At 36.6% G+C, this 14103-nt stretch overlaps 1 long non-coding RNA gene across 1 annotated transcript; it reads right to left on the reverse strand.

The window, feature by feature from the left end:
- Positions 1–1887: 1887 nt before the first annotated feature.
- On the reverse strand, positions 1888–12861 carry LOC144587053 (uncharacterized). The gene is made up of 2 exons (XR_013542219.1): positions 10036–12861; positions 1888–7891 (listed from the first exon to the last, which is right to left on the reverse strand). It is a non-coding gene; the product is annotated as an uncharacterized LOC144587053 (long non-coding RNA).
- Between the last annotated feature and the right edge of the window lie 1242 nt (positions 12862–14103).

Genomic DNA, 14103 nt, shown 5'->3' on the forward strand with positions numbered 1-14103 from the left:
TATAAATAAACATCTACAATTTTTAAAAAAATAAACAAAATGATACGCATGTGTGTGCCGTGTGTGCACTTGTCTAACATTGCTTTGTTTATTTTTTAAATCATTGCAAATGTCAACAGTTTTCGATTGCTTTTTTACCTGTTAGAGCAGTAAGCATGCAATGAAAGTTACAAAGAAGTTAAGCATTAATATTAATATAAAACACATAGAATGAAAACATAGCCTTCATTAAGAAGTTTGTGTCTGGGAAGATACAGATTGACAAAATGAAGCAACTGTCAAGGCTTACACTGCTATAGAAACTGAATGAGAACAGACTTCTTATTTGATAGCTAAACATTGTAAAGTGCTTTTTCATTTACCCCCATTTTTATATTATTATAATTATTACTGCTGTTATTTAAAAAATCAGGTGCAATCACCCAAATTATAAAAACATTGACTGGTATTTATATAACAGATACAGTACAAGTTTTAACCATTATCTGTGAAATATCAGCACAGTATGTATGCTGTTCCTAATACAGTCGTGCCCCGCTTAACGATTGCCCCGCATTACGCCAAATCCGCTTTACAACGATGTTTTTGCTATCGCAATTGCGATTGCAAAACGATGGTCTCAATGGGGTAATTTCGCTTAGCAATGATCGGTTCCCTGCTTTGGGAACCGATTTTTGCTTTACGACGATCAAAAACAGCTGATCGTCGGGTTTTCAGAATGGCCACTGGGTGCTTAAAATGGCTACCCGCTGTGCTTAGGGATGCATTCCTCGCTATACAGGCACCGAAAATGGCCGCCGTATGAAGGATCTTCACTGGACGGTGAATTTTTAGCCCATTGGAACGCATTGAACGGTTTTCAGTGCGTTTCAATGGGCTTTTTAATTTCGCTTTACAATGTTTTCGCTTAACAGCGATTTTCCTGGAATGGATTATCGTCGTTAAGTGAGGCACCACTGTATGACCGTGTTTTGTAGCTCTGATGGTGTTATTTCTGAGATCTGCAACTACTTATAATACTGTCTGAAATTTCATGGTATTGTTCTCAAAGCCCTGATGAAGATGGGAACCACTGAAGTGTGTTTCATCCACAAATAACATATTTCAATTGCCAGATCTTTTTGTTGTTGTTAATTTTTCCAATTGTTTATCTTCAACTCTGGTATCCCCTGGAATTGCAATGCCAATTGATCCAGACATTTTTCCATTCTAGTGCTGTCTGGTATGTTATGTTCAAAGTGTCTACCAGTTTGGATCCAAAAATCCCACAAGATCTATTATTTTCTGACACCATCGCTACGTGATGTTCCCATAGATTATTTTTTGCATATGGCCCAGTGCACTAATTTTGCCATTCTATCATGTCTAATTTTTGTAATCTGTCTGTGCAGTCTTTGGGCATTCACATATAAGGTGTGACACAGTTTCATCTTTTTCTTGGCAGAATAGAAATTTGCTATTATTATTATTATTATTATTATTATTATTATTATTATTATTATTATTATTATTATTATTATTATTATTATTATTATTATTATTATTATTATTATTATTATTATTATTATTATTATTATTATTATATGACTATGTATATGCCATGAGCCTGTCCTTTCTGAGGGCTAAAGCAGCTTGTGGGGATGATTCCAAACTAGAACACACCCACAAATTTCACTATGTTTGTTTTAGCATTAAAAGCATGCTTTCTCTCCCTCAACACCTTGATATAATTCTGATGGCACAGTGGAAGTGTTCAAAGTGGGATTTGTTCTCTTTTAGAACAACACCTGAGAGTGTAATTAGGTGTGCAGCTTTAGTGCCTGGCAGCCTCTAGATCTTGCAGTTTGTAAGCAACTGTTTGCTGTGAAAATGCAAGAGTCATAACTATTTCTTTTTATTTATTTATTTATTTATTTATTTATTTATTTATTTATTTATTTATTTATTTATTTATTTATTTATTTATTTATTTATTTATTTGATTTATACCCCACCCATCTGGCCTAAAAGGCCACTCTAGGCGGCCTTTTACCTCTTATTACTTTCTAAATTGCCTGAAATCTAGGTCATAGGCACTGCTGCTTAAACATTGGTAAAATACTAGAAGACCCAATAAATTAAGAAAAATCATACGTTCCCAAAGCTAGAGGTTGGAAATATGATGTTTTGAACTACAATTATAATCCCTTCAAGCCAGCATGCTTCGCTGGGTGTTGTAGTCCAAAAAAGTGATGCTTCTAAACTCTGGCTAAGGCAACCTAAATATGGAAATCAACCCTGAGTGCTCACTGGAAGGACAGATCCTGACTCTGAGGCTCCAATACTTTGGCCATCTGATGAGAAGAGAAGATTCCCTGGTAAAGACCCTGGTGTTGGGAAAACATGAAGGCAAGAGGAGAAGGGGACAACAGAGGATGAGATGGACGAACAGTGTCATCAAAGCTACCAACATGAATTTGATCAAACTCCGGGAGCAGTGGAGGACAGGCGGGCCTGGTGTGCTCTGGTTCATGGGGTCATGAAGAGTCAGACATGACTTATTGACTAAACAACAGCAAAGAAGCAGAAGTGATAAGAAAGACCAAAAAATTGAGTTATGACATTATTCTCTTTATTCATTGCTACAAATGAAAATCTGTTACATAAATATTTAATCTCATTAATGCTAGCAGTAGCTGGAATGGATGTAGCACAAACATTGAAGAAGATTTCAACATGTAAATGAACACAGAGACTATGAGAAAAGGCAACTTTGGAGAAATTAACCAAGAAAAGAAAAATGACAACATAGAGAGAGACTGACTTCTATGAAATATTATATCCTTCAGTGCATTTTGTGACTTCCTGAGAATGGACACATGGATTACAAAGACAATATCAAAAATTGAGGGGAGACAGATTATAAAACAAAACTTTAAAAAAATGTACAGGGGGCATGAAAAAAACTGAAATTGAAACTGAAATTAATATATATTAATTTTGTTTGTATTTGTAATTAATTTCATACTGTATAGTTTTAGTGTGGCTAGTAGCAAATGAACAAAAAATGATACTAGTATTAACATTTCCTTTACTGTGTTGTGTTCAAGAGGGATATACTCCTCAAAAGATGCAGTGAAGAATTAAAAAAGATCTTATTTCACTACCACTTAGGTTCCTTTTCGTGTTCAATTTGCCATTAATCTTTTTCCCCTTGTTGCGAACCGCAAGAATCATTCTTCCAAAATAAACAGCACACCAAGAAGTACAATTAAAGGAATAGCACTTTGTGACTAGAATCCAAACAGCTGCTTCCTTTGCTCAAGGACATATAAATGCCTCTACCCAGCTCTGCAAATATATATACATATATATAACAACAACCTAAACATATATATATAAACACACACACACACAGACACACACACACACACACACACACACACATATATATATATACACACATACATACATATACATATACATATACATATATATATAAACATATAAACATATATATAAACATATATATAAATATATATATGTTTAGGTTGTTGTTGTTGTTACCAAACTATATTATCTTACTTATTTGTGCAGTTATTATCCTGCCCTCCATGTCTGAAAGAAAGATAAACATAATCAGTTATTTTTCTTCTTTTATTCACAAAAGAAAATGGATTACTTCATTTTCTAGTTTGCAGGATGTAAAAAAAGGAATAATTTTACTGGGGTAGGGTTTTTTTTCCCTAAAAAGAAATGTTGAGTATGATTTGGCATAGTTTGAAAGTGAATGAAATGTGCTTGAGCTGTGTTGGAAGGAGAATTAAAGTCTGAGTTCAATCAGATCTCAGAAAAGTTGGTTTTTCTATAGTTCCTAACTGATTTGGGCAATTAGGGAAGGGAAAGTAACTTTTCCAAGTTTCTAACATGAAAATAGCAGGACGTGCTATTTATTTTCACTGTACCTCAGATCCTGGTTTATTCTTCTCTGCAGTTGTTATCCTGTGGCAACAGCTCAGGTCGATTTATTGCTTTAAGACCCTTAATTTAAAAACTGAGATGGTGGCCCCATCTGAGATTTTGAGCTCATCTGATTTTACAAGGCAAACAGCTTCTGATCTGTTGAGCACTTGGATGGGAGATTGTGATAAAGTTAATCTTTAAATTAACCTGTCCTGTACAATGAACCAGCAATCTAAGATGCTCTGAATGTGACATCAACAGTCACCAAGGTAACTTACGTCTTGTGTGCTTGTTTCCTAGGAAATCCTATGATGAAGGAAAGAAGATTTGGTGGGGAGAAGGTGACAAAGTTTTCACAACTGTTATTTTGTTAATACATAAGTTCCAAGTGGAGTTGGACCTTACGTACTTCCATGTTTTAATGAGACTGTGATCCACAGTCCTGTTGTTCAAGTAAGAAGAAAAGGAGAAATCAAGATCTCATTTTAAAATCAAAATTCAAGCTACTCACACAAAGCAAATAGCTAAGAAAGCCAAAGTAATGACAGAAGAACAGAGGCCCAGAGAGGGGGAAATGAATTCATAGCAGCAACCTCAGAGTACAGATTAGTAGCATAAATTGAAACAGAATAAGTATCATCCAAGTTTCCAGTCTAGTGCCAGACCGCTAACATATTCATATTTTGCTTTTAAAAAAACCTCCACAATGCTTCTTATAGGGACATACTGTAGTTCTACGGCAGAATAATAACTATGCATCATTTATTACACAAACCACTTTCAAAATAGAGACAAGGTTGGGAAATGAGGGGAAAACATTAAGCTTTCCAATTCCTTTTCCGTAGCAATGTACACAGCATCAAAAAGGTAGCCACAGACATATAAAAGCCTACACAAGCTTTCTGTTATAGTCAATGTTTCCTCCTCAAGCATCCAGAGCAACTAGATACAAACAGTGCTCTGAGGAACTTTTGTGGGGCTCTCTGAGGAAAGGAAATTGGTGAGAATTGGCTCTGTACACTACTTGTGCCAGGATGATATTCCTCTTATTGAAGTGTGAATCCAACTCACTGTTTTTATACACAGGCATTTGAAACAGAAACTCAAGATTCTGAAAATGGAACAATATTTTGTAGTAACTTTTTGTGACATCATGGCACCCTAACTGTGAAATACTCTTTCCAGAGAGTTTGGCCATGGACCTACTTCAGTGAGGACATTTGTATTCCACCAGAAATTTAAATGACATGTTTTAATTGTAATGATAATGTGTATGTTGATATGCTAAGCTTTGCTTTAGAATATAGAATAAAGCAACAATGACTTGACCAGACTCTAAAGGAAAGTGAAAAAAGAAAGTGAAAAAACAGGACAGTAAATGGATATTAAGAAGAAAACAATCATGTCTGGAAAGATCTACATAACTTCAGTGTTGAGTAGGAAGAAATAAAAATTAATTAAATATTTTCTATACTTTGGTTAAATCATCAATCAAAGTTGATACTGCATTCAAGACCTCAGAAGACTGAGAGTCAGGTGGTCAACTATGAAGGAAACAGAAAAGATCTTCAAGGGTACTGATTACACAAATGCAACAGCTGATGATACCTTTTGTTGGACCACTAAAAATAAAACAAATAGCAAGCCTTTGTGGATGAAATTCACTTCCTCAGGCTCAAGTACACACTCTTCATGGAAGGTGAAAGTTGTCCGGAAATGGATGCTACATATCTGGCAGAGGTTATCAGTTCTTCTTGTGACACTTGGCCTCTTACTGTCTCTATAGTAAAGTCTGGAATTTTACACTCTGGCTCTTTAGACAAAACACTGTGATTTACCCTATGATCACCCCACACTCACATTACTTGCTTGAAACAAGTTTTCCTTTAGCTGGGGGGGGTGTGTGAGGAAAGACAACACAAGACAGAGCAGATTTCATCACAAGTCTGGGCCCACAGCTGGGTTCATTTACCAGGTGTAAAGATGTGTCCCAAAGCAAAGATTATTTATAGCATGGTGTCTACAGCCACTATGTATGGATGTGAGAGCTGGGCAGTGAAGAAAGTAAAGGAAAGTGAATTCATTTGAAATGTGAGGTAATGGAGGAGAGAGCTGGCTGGATAACTTTGTAGTTTAGGTATCTGGCAGTGAAGCCAAAGACTGGGAGTTCTATTCCCCATTGCGCCTTCTGCACATAGAACCAGCCTAAGCAGCCTTGGTGTGTGTAGCATAATCTCAGGAATCCCCGAGAAGGAGGGAATGGTAATCCACTTCTGATTATTCTCAACCTGGAAAACTCTGAAAAGGGTCACCATAACTCAGAATTGACTTGAGTGCACATTCATTCATTCATTCATTCATTCATTCATTCATTCATTCATTCATTCATTCATTCAAATCATTTTTACCCCACTTTTCTCCTTAAAAGAACCCAAGGCAGCTTGCAACTATTAAAATATAATATTTAACACCTAAAAATAGTGAGTACACAAATATATAAAAATTGTCTTATGTTAGAAATCGTCAATAAAATCAATAGACACATTTGAAAACAACAAAGCACAACAATCCATTCAAAACAAAACAAAACAAAAACTCTCAGCCCACCAGTTATTAAGAGAAAGCCTACCTGAACAGAAAGGTGTTTGCCTGCTTGTGGAAGAACAGCAAAGATGGGAGCAGCCTAGCTTCTTGTGGGAGGGAGTTCCAGATTCTGGGAGCAGCAACAGAGAAGGCCCTCTCCTGTATTCTGACCAAGCACTCCTATGAAGACAGTTGAACAGAGACAAAGGCATCCCCTGATTACTTTAATTCCCAGACAGTCTCATAGAAGGAGATGTGGTCTTTGGAGAGCACATTATTCTTATATTAATGGAGGAGAGCTTTATAAGTACCTGGACTGCCAGGGAAACAAATGGATTCTGGTTCTTAAAAAATGTTCTGCTTATGTACTGCCCCATGGTGCTTAAAGCTTTTTCTGGGTGGTTTACAATTTAGTTATGCAGGCCGCATGCTGCCAACCTCCACCTCCCAGCAAGCTGGGTACTCAGTTTACCAACCTTTCAAGGATGGAAGGTTGAATCAACCTTAAGCTGGCTACCTGAACTCATATTGTGAGCCACAAGACTTGCAGTCTTTTAATCAAGTCCAAATTCTCTCTAATAGTTATGCTATTAAACTAAGGCTATTATACTTTGGGCAGTTATGAGAAGATACGGTTCACTTATCTTAAAGACAATAAAGTTGGAAAAAGTTTAAGTCAATAAGAAGAACACAGAACATGAGGTAGACGGACTCAATAAGAAAGCCACAATCTAGAATTTGCAAGAGCTGAGCAGAGATCTCAATTGCAAGACATTTTTGAAGTCATTAGTTCACACATAAGAGCAACTTGCCAGCACATAACAAGATATAGCTACTCATTTTGTACATATGCTGAAATGCTTTTAATGTTTCATTTTTTCAGATGTATAACCAAGTTATCTATTATCACCACCACCATCATCCTGTAAGAGTTTAGTTTTCTTGCCAGTTTATCAAAGTGCTGCTACCCCGTTCATACATTTACTTTTATTATTTGCACTCCACCTTTTCCCCCAACAGGACCCAAAGCAGTTTACAATATTACAACAGACATGATTAAAAGCTAAACTATAAATTACAAAGCAATTAATCCAGTATCAAATTATGGTAAGGCTGTGGTCAAACTAGAGAAGTGCTCCTCTTCTTTTTTGCATCTTATGATTCCTGTGTAGCTGTGCATTGTGATCACGTGGCATATATCCTGTTTTAAATCTCTCATATAGGCAGCCTGCCTGTAGAGAAAGGTTTTCATCTGCCAGTAGAAGGACAGCAAAGAGGGTGCAAGTCTGGCCTCCAATGGAAGGGAGTCCCACACCTTTGAAACAGCAACACAGAAGGCCCAGTCTCATGTCCTCACCGAACACACCTATGTAGGTGACAGAACCAAGAGAAAGGCTTTCTTTGATGATCTTAGAAAGGGGGAAAGTCTTTCAGATTGCTTGGACCTGCTGAAGTCCCTAACAGTGGTCCACACAAGACTATACCTAAGGCATGTTCAGCATGGCCAGATCAGACATCATAAGAAATGGGCATAATTGATACACTAGTTTTAACTGTGCAAATCCATTCTTGGCCAACACTGAGACATGGGCATCCAGACTCAAGGACAAATGCAGGAGCACACCTAAGCTGCAAACCTGTGTTTTCAGGGGGAGTGAAACCCCACCCATCAAATGCTGAATCCCTATTCCTTCTCTGCCTTACAACTGACAAGAACACCTCTGTGTCGTTTGAATTAAGGTTCATTATTTAACAATGTAACACTGTTACATATAATACATAATGCTGGTATATGCAATCGTGTACTGTACATGTGCACAGAGGGCAATAAGTACATCAGTTCTAAGATGCCATAAAATATGCTACAGAATAGTTTGTTTGTGATCTGTTTCTTTTCTGCAAACCTTATGAATTCCCCAGATTTGAAAGGGATGGTTACTAGTGGTATCGTTCTGCCCTACTCTGTTACTAAACCAGACACTTACCAATTACCTAACTCTGTCAAGCCCTACTTAATGTTCCAATTATGGTGGGGAAAAGAAGCTTACAGACACTCGTGTAAATGGAGGATAAAAGTGTTTGTATAAATGGTCTTACATGAAATACTAATCTGAAAATGAATAGATGGACAGTGCGGGTGAGAGTGCACATGGGCGAGAGAGATTACTCATCTACAGGATGTTATGTCAGAAGCTTTAACCAACTGTTATCAAATAAGCAACTAATCCTCAGCAGCAGTCCCTTCTGATCCCATATTTCACCACAGTGACAATGAGATTTATAAATCGAGTTGCTCTAGGCATCTTGGTCAAACTTCTTTATAAGAGATTGCAATGCATCCAGCCTAGTTCTTCCTACATTTGTATCCTGGATAAGTATTGGTTCCTTTTACATGAGGGTGCAATAATACTCCAAGAAGCCCACCAGAGAGAAAGCTGCATTTTAGTGATGGATAGAGTGATTCTTGTGTATATAGAGTGTGTTAAAGTGATCTGGGATTGCAGAGGGGAAATGCACTGCATAATTGTATGTTATTACTTGGTTGGTTTCATCTCTTTTGAGCAGATAAAAAGGTCATGGCCCATGTTATAAATCTGTCCTCCAACCAACTAGTGGAGGGAAAAAATAAAATAAAACAATAAAATATCAGAGACAAGATACATCACGGTAGTGAGATAGGGGTATAAAGTAGTACTTGATGTTTTTGAAATAAAGTATCCAAATATTCTATAATCTCCCTCCCTGATGAAATCTTGGTCATAGTGAAACAAACACTTGGAAAAGACAAATGATCAGTGGATAAACAGGAAAGCAAGTTACTGTAATAAATAGGTTTTCTCCCTCTTTGATTTTGTCTTGGTGTCTTTCTATAACAGTTTTCTAATGGCTTCAACTCTTCAATAATTAAACATGGTGTCTTAATAGAAGTAATATGCATAATATCTACATTGAAACAGCAGATAGAAGAAACCCTGTCAACTAAATGTACTTAAACTTACAAGTCTCTCAACAGAATTAGAAGGTTGTTTTATGGTACACTGTGATCTGAAAGGATTCAGATTAAAAGAAAATATGCATGTAGTCAAGTACTCTGTTCCTCTGTACATTTATCTTTTCTCTGAAGTGATCTGTTCATGAATTACATTCAGTCCTAAACAGTACTCCCAAAAAGTACCATTTTGAAGGGAGAAGTCCTTAACTCCTACAATTCTGGAATATTTTTTAGTTTGTTGCAATTCGTGAATTCTGGACTCCAGTGACCACTTAGATCTTGTTATTAGATCATAACTGGAGATAGGATATAAGCAAAAATAGGGAAATTAGTGAGAAAGATAACACATTAAGTTAATTGTCAATAAGCTAAAAACTCTAATTAAATGAATTGAAAGGGAGATGATTTTAACAGGTACATTAACCTTAAATTGGCAATTAAAGTTACATTGCTGCACTAAAACCTTATCAGAATAAAGGTGCAAAATCCCATCCATTATTTTAGTCTTACTATCTTACCTGCTTTGAGCTTTGAAGAAAACAATTGCACTACAGTAACATCCAATTTCTCATCCATCCTACTCTTCTCTTGTGTTCCTTTTCTCCATCCATTATCTCATATTTTATTCTTCTCATTTCTTTCTGTTTTTTTTTTCTTTTTCTTTTTGTTGCTTTTTTATCAGGCTGGACAATGAAGAGTTTGGGATAAGAGAAGAACAAAGAAGACCAAAAAGTCCCCCAGCTGGATGGTGAAGCTGTAGGATCTCTAGTTAAACTAAGGGAGCAACTAGAGAGGAGGTTGCCACATGATGATATGCAGTTTTCTACACTTGACTGGTACTTTGTAGTGGCTAAAATCATTATTGTTATTCATGTGGAAATGTTTAATTATTGCAATTACTGCAAGTGGTCACACCACAGAGGGTCACATTTTGTATATTTCTCCATGTATTATGCCATATCCTTCTCTGGCATTACCCCTGCAAGATCTTTCCCATGATCCCTTCTTTCTTTTGTGCAGTTTGTGAAGTCCCATAATGTTGAACTGAGAAGACACAGCAACTTCTCAATTACTGTTGCATCACTTACGTGACATAGCGCTAACTTAGTAACATTTTTTAAATTAATACAGTTTCACTAAAACCATCTGAATAAATACAAACCCAACTCTTTCAATAAAATCTGTGGCATGCAAAATCAAGGCCAATAAAATGAGCAGCCACTTGAAATATATTATTTAGCACCACTTAAATTCCCTCCAGTTCTGACTTCTAGAAGTAGGTCTAAAAGTCCCCAATGATATGGCAGCAAAGCTGGCAAATCAAAATATGATCAAAACAGAAACGAAAATATCTATCTAATCTAATGCAGGAACTTGAAGAGCTTGGTCTGGTAGACCCAGATAGATAGATCCAAGCACTTGCTGGGTAGATACTATAACAGAGCTTGAAATGGCAAGAAGCAGCCAGAAAGACTACTTTGAGACTACTGAAAAGACTGAAGAATGATCCAAACAAAAGGACAATGTATGCAAATATAAACCCAAACCAAACAGCACACCAATTGTTCTTGGCAGGGGAAACCAATCAATGCAAGATAAAAATAAAACATGTAAGAGATAATTCAGAGCAAATCCAATGACCTTTCTACAGTCTTCTTGCCAGAACTAAAGAAAGACATAAAAAGATGTAGGCATGGCGAAACAGTGGGACTTGGTGATATTTGGACGAAGCAAATTAAACATTTTGGGCAAAACACAAAAGAATGGCTCCTCCAACTCTTTAATAATTGTTGGATGAGCAAATAACTTCTGAAAATATGGCAGAAGATGATCGTAATCGCTATACTGAAACCAGACAAAGAACCACCATATCCCAAAAGCTACAGACCGATTTCCCTATTATACCACCTACACAAAGAGCTTGAATGAATGATATCAAAGCATCCAGCACCTAAAACTGAACCTTTTGTAATTCCATACTTGGCCTTAGAACTATCAATAGCTGTATGGCTCAAATCTTAAATTTAACTCAGCATATAAAAGACAATTTTGAAATACATAAAATAACTGGAGCAGCATATGATACTGTATGCCATCAACTGCTGCTCAAAAACTTCTACTTTTTTACAAAGATCATGGATTAACTAAAAGTGGTCATGGTGCTACTTCAAAAGTGAAGCTTTTCGTTGAATATCAAGGAAGGTACAGTCACTGGAGAAATCAAAGGAACAATCTCTTATAGGATAGTGTCCTGCCATCATTACTTTTAAACATTTACACAAATGATCAACCAACATTCCTGTATTCCAGGAGTTTCATCTACACTGATGTTCTTGTCTTGACAATCCAAGGGGAAATTTGTTGAGACCATTGAGCACCAGTTAACTTCTGAATTAGAAGACCTTTCTTTATGTTATAAAAAACAACCAGATGGAACCAAACCCTTTAAAAATATAGATCTGCAGCTTCCATTTAAATAAGGAGGAGAGACGAAGCTGTAACTGGGAAAGCAAGATATTGGAACATTGCCTTACCCCAAAGTATTTGGTCGCCACTTCAAATCAAGCCCTCACCTATGAAAAACAATACCAAACTGAAATTTGCTACCAATAACATGCATAGGAAACTGATAGAAGAAACACGCAGCAACATAGCCATATCAGAAATATTCTCTACTGTCAAGTCAAAACCAACATATAGTAACCCTGATAGAGTTTTCAAGGTCATTATGGTATTTAAGGAATCTTTATGAGTTCTATGCCTCCAGCGAGTTTCAATGGATGAGCACAGAATTGTATCTTGTTCTCCCAAGTCCTATTCTGTCACTTTATCCACTACACCACACTGGATCCCCCATATCAGAAATAATGAGAATTAAATTTATCCTAAATATATCAGATCCTATAGTTTCCACATACAGTCAGGATGGTTTTCTGAACCTTTAAATATCTTTGCTCCTCCAAGCTCAGGCTCTGCAATGTCCACCCAGAGGTATTGAAACCATGCATGTTTGGAGGCTATTTTAGTGCTCTGATAAAATTAATATCCAAGCCTGCATTGTATACTTTGCTCGTATACCATGCAACTGTGTATGTCCACATTGTGTTTTCTCTAGGTGGAAGAGGGATTGACTTGGGACCACTCAATTAATTTCAAGGCCCTGTGATGATCTCTGCTTGGATCTCTCAGTTCAAGTTCAAAACCTTAATAGAGTGGTCTATTAGACCAGATAGGCAGGGTATAAATCAAATAAATGAATAAATGAATAAATAAGTAAATAAGTAAGTAAATAAGTAAGTAAGTAAATAAATAAATAAATAAATAAATAAATAAATAAATAAATAAATAAATAAATGATCATACAGACTTTCCTCATTAGTCTTCACATATCAATTCCAAAATCAATGTGTGTATAAATGTGTGTCTATACTTCTGTTAGGGGACATGGTGGTGCTGTGGGTTAAACTGCAGAAGCCTCTGTGCTGTAAGGTCGGAAGACCAGCAGTCGTAAGATCGAATCCACACAACTGAGTGAGCTTCCGCCGCTTGTCCCAGCTTCTGCCAACCTAGCAGTTTGAAAGGATGCAAATGCAAGTAGATAAATAGGTACTACCTCAGTGTGAAGGTAATGACATTCCATGTCTAGTCACGCTGGCCACGTGACCATGGAAACTATGGACAAACGCTGGCTTTATGGCTTGGAAATGGGGATGAGCACCGCCCCCTAGAGTCGGACACGACTGGACTAAATGTCAAAGGGAACCTTTACCTATACTTCTGCTACTTACCTATCATTTGGATTGATAGGTGTCTATCATTTATTTTTGCAATAATACATAATTTTATTATTTATATTATAATCACTTTTAATTCCTTGAGCTCAAGGGTGAGTACATGGCTTTCTGCCTCCCCACTTCATCCTTACGACAACTATCCTGTGAATGTATGTTAGGCTGAAAAAACGGACTGGCCCAAGGCTACCCAATGAGTTTCATGGATCTGTGGGAATTTGAACCTGTATCTCTGATATTCCAATCCACAGCCTGAAGCACATATTTATTTTACATCAAATGAAGATGTCTTAACATTCAGTTTGTAACATTTCAGGGTTTGGGGTTGTTTTTTGTTCCATTTGTTTTGTTTGTTTTTAGTATACAACCATCTGTTATTAAACTTAATACATCAGGTTTGTGGTGCCAGATCCTTCATCATTTTTAGGAATAGAATGGAGTTATTTAATCCTATTCATCCCATTGGAAGTGCATGAGCTGGGTTACCAGTGTTCCAGAATGGTTGGAGGATGCTGGACTTTACTTTCTCTTTCTTGATAGCCAAACCTGTTCTTATTCAGTTCTTTTCTTATTCTACACTTCTTCAATTGCTGTTTTCTGTTACCTGGCAACAGCTTGTCTTCTTTGAACCCTCCTTCCCTAACGTTAATCCTAACATATTATTGGAGAAAGAGACATGTAAACATTCTGACTTAATCATTTTTGTGTGCAAATATATTAATAAAACCACCCACTAATGTTAGCAAATGTCCAACTTAATTGATAACTTAATTTACTGTAATTTGTTACTGTATA

The sequence above is a fragment of the Pogona vitticeps genome, chromosome 2 (genome assembly GCF_051106095.1).
Source record: "Pogona vitticeps strain Pit_001003342236 chromosome 2, PviZW2.1, whole genome shotgun sequence".
NCBI classification, from domain to species: domain Eukaryota; kingdom Metazoa; phylum Chordata; class Lepidosauria; order Squamata; family Agamidae; genus Pogona; species Pogona vitticeps.